The sequence below is a fragment of the Chinchilla lanigera genome, unplaced genomic scaffold (assembly GCF_000276665.1).
Source record: "Chinchilla lanigera isolate Chin_1 unplaced genomic scaffold, ChiLan1.0 scaffold00024, whole genome shotgun sequence".
In the NCBI taxonomy this organism is placed as follows: domain Eukaryota; kingdom Metazoa; phylum Chordata; class Mammalia; order Rodentia; family Chinchillidae; genus Chinchilla; species Chinchilla lanigera.
Window position 1 is genome coordinate 5,105,915 of NW_004955425.1, and position 3,833 is coordinate 5,109,747.

Below are 3,833 nucleotides of genomic sequence, written 5' to 3' on the forward strand. Positions count from 1 at the left end.
TTGTTATAGAAGCTAGATCAAGCACTCCTGATTCCTAGCTCTCCTAAACTATATAAAATGTTTCTAATAACCTTCTCCACTACATGTGTACTTGTTTGCTTGTTCATTTGTTTGTTTTGCAATTAACAGAGGGCAAAGAAAGCCTTAAAACCATTTGTGCTTCAGGATACAAAATTTAAATGAATTACAGTACAGTCTTTGTACCGTCTTGATACACCCCACCTTCACAGAAAGAAATGTGGGATTCATGAATAAAAATACTTTCAGAGGTTATCACAAACCAAATTATGCAATGGAATTAAGTGTCTCTCAAAACTCTGGTGGGTTATGACTCATTGGTCACCAGCTACTTAGATTTCCCTAGTGAGAGCTAGAGACAGAGCTTACTTGTAGAGCCCTTGCCTAGCATCTCAAAATCCTGGATTCACCTCTGTCAGAGATGGCATTAATATAGACAGGTAAGTTAGGTAGAAATTAATGCACAGTCAGAGAGAGACTGACCTCTCTGAAAAGTCAATAAAAAATAACATCAAAATTGTGGCTGGAAGCACATCTGAAGAAGATGAGCCCTCGAGATAAAGACAGCATGGCCAGGCCCACAGGCCTCTCTAAGGGATAAGCAATAGCTTAAAACTATGCTATAATTAGCACTACCTGGTTCAAGAAGCCCAGATAGGCATCAATCACCCAGGTGGACGACCAGAACATCCAGATCTACCTCTTCCCCAAAATGTCTTTGTCCTTTCCATCTGCCCTTGCTACGTGACCCTCTCTCCTATTGGATCAATATTAGCTAAGCAGCTATACTTGTAATCCTATAGGTTGATTATAGTTTGACCCATGTTGTGCACACATTGTAACTTTGTTGTATAAACTATCCCCGACAAAGGGCCTCACTGACAACTGACTTTTGGGACCCCTCCAGTCTCTCAAGAGCTATCTCTCAATAAACCTTTCCTACTCTTAACCTCCATGTGTCCTTAAAATTCATTCTTCAGTTTTGAAAGACACAAACTCAGCACATCTAACATCTAGCAGGTTGGGAGTTATATTTCACCTCTATCATTTTGGAGGCTCCAGCAAGATAATTGGAAGGAAATAAGTTTGCTTTTGTTTAGTGGCATCCCTAAATATTTTGATTGGATTCTGGATTATGACTCATTTAGATAATAAAAAACTATTGTCCATTATTTGCTGGTTGCTGATGCCTTTTGTTGGTTGCTTGCACCATGTTAAAAGTTGAGAGCACAGAAGACTGTGACATGGGTTTCTGTAATAGGACATTTTTATATTTGCAAACATGGCCTTGTGTCCTTAACTTGTTCAGTTGTTGTGAGATGTGTCTCTTGCAGAGAGCTTTCAGAATGGTGTTGGGCTGATAGTTCGTGCTAGGTGTCTTAGGAGTCAACCAGAGGGTACAGGACAGGTTTTGGAAGTTCCCCTCTGTCAGAGATGATTTTTATCAGTCAGGAAATGGTAATGTGTTTCGCTTTGCAATCCTAAAAATCTTTTTTTCCTTTGCAGTGAGAAAGTTCTGAACCCCTAGAAAATTGGTACTCATCTAAAAGGGCACCAAAATAGACATTCTTTTGTACAACATAACCGCCATCCCTGGGTTAGACAGGAATCAGAATTCATGTATATCCAGGAAGGCACACGCAAGGGTTTGGCTAACCCAGGGCCTGGGCAGGGGTTTTCTTGAGAACAGCAGGAGAGACCCTCTTCTGTGAAAAGAGCTGATTTCTGGGTGACCCTACAGAGAGCTACTTCTAAAAGCATGCATATTAACGAGCCCAAAACAATAAAACTTAAAGGAGCACCTCCAATCTGTCCTTTGATTTTCTTTGTCTCTTTCTTGCTCTCTCTCAAAAAGTTAAAAAGCAGTTGTTCGGGTTCTTTGATTATTGGGTTAAATTTCTGTTTGGCAATGCGGTTAGGGTCAATCGTAGCTATTGTCTTTGGAGGCGTGTTTTGCTAAGGACTGGAGACTCACCCTGAGAAAGCTTTTGGTCTGGATTGTTCTGCCCTTGAGATGGTGAGGATTTAGTTCTTGTGCTATTCAGAGTGACTCTTCTGTCCTCCCAATTCCCCTGCCTTGCCCCTGAGAAATAATGAAATTTGCCACAACAGGGCTTTGTTCAAAGCAATTTTCAGAATTCTCTGAGGCTGCTGGATTTCAGGACCAAGTTTCCAAAATGGTGACTTCTGCCTTCCCTGAGACCCTTTCAGAGTAAAGCTGACCTTCACTTATCTCTGGGGCATATTCCTAAAAACTGATCTAGATTTAATCTTCAAACTCTCAAAAAAATAAATGTAAAAGTTTTAGTCTGAATTTATCCGCCTTTCAGCCCTTAGACAAAACAAAAACTAACACCTTTCACTCTCCTCTCCCCTCAAAAATGCTGCACTATAGGGCAGCCTAACTTGGTTTTTATAACACAAATAAGTTTTTGGATAAAGCAAGAAGCATTCCTAGGGACTCTTAGGAATTTATTAACAGTTTTAAACAGAAACAGGTATTAAAGGATATCCACAACCCCGGTCCCCAGAGGACCACCCTGCTCTTGCCATGATTTCTCTCCAAAACATCTTACCAGGCCAGCAACTGTTAAAAACCTATAGCTAAATATGGTCCAAGTAACACAGGATCATGAGGAGCGGGGCCTAGGCCATGGTAAGAGCAGCTAACCCAGTTCTGGCCCCTTCCTCACACCTTCAGTTCACTGCTGCTGGTGCTGGATGAGTTTAAATCTAAGAAACACATTAGACTGGGCACTGGGCAACAGCAATAGACAAGGCTGCCTGCTTCCCCCTTGTTTCTTTTTAAAATGGGTCCTTCTAGGAAACAGCCTTTGCTTTCATAGGTATAAAATATTTTTTTCCTTCTGAATTACAAGAGATCTGTTATAAGAGATCTGTTAATTGATGAGAACTATAAAAAAATTCTAACTAGAATATTCATAATTATAAACCTACATACTGTAAAAGAGTTATTGTAGTTCAATTTGGCCATTACATCTGGGAGTACACTCTGATTTAAAATAATATTTTTTGTGTTCATATGTTTGTCCATTTATCCATTCAATGAGTGTTAATAACTGTTAATTGCAGCTGCTTCATTAAAAAATGTGAGTTCAACAATTTCTTTTTTTGTTGTTGTTTTCAAGATTTCCATAAAAGACCATTTATATAAGTTTTCAGGTAGTCAGACTTATTTAAAACATTACCATGATCAATTTTGCATGCTTGTGTCTGGTGGTCTGAGCAACTGATTTGAAGGTAACAGTATACAATGGAATTATAATGGTGAACTCCTACCATCTTGTCTAGTGAAACTCTGTATTATCTCTAATGTTTTATCAAAGAATTATTTTCTTATTCTCTTTAATGGTTTGAGCAATCTTCCATTCTTACATCTGGTAATCTGAGCAACATAGTTGAGGATAGCGATATGTAATATAACAACCACTGTTAATTCGTATTATTTTGTCTTGAAACCCTGTATCACCTTAAATGTTCTTGCTTTGATTTGTTTACGTTCGTGATACTGGTATGCTGCTACTGTTCTATTTTTTGTTTGTTTGTTTCTCATTTACTACTCTCTTTAAAATAAAAAAATAAAAAAATAAATTACCTGATAAAAGACTGACAGGCTTGAGGCTTACATAAAAATAAAAGCCTTAAAGTTTGACAATAGAAAGGTTACATATGACTTAGGTTAATAAGTATGTTTCTGGGGCTGGGGATTTAGCTCAGTGGCAAAAAGCGCCTGCCTGGCAAGCGCAAGGTCGTGAGTTCGGTTCCCGGTACCGGAGAAAAACCAAAAAAAAAAA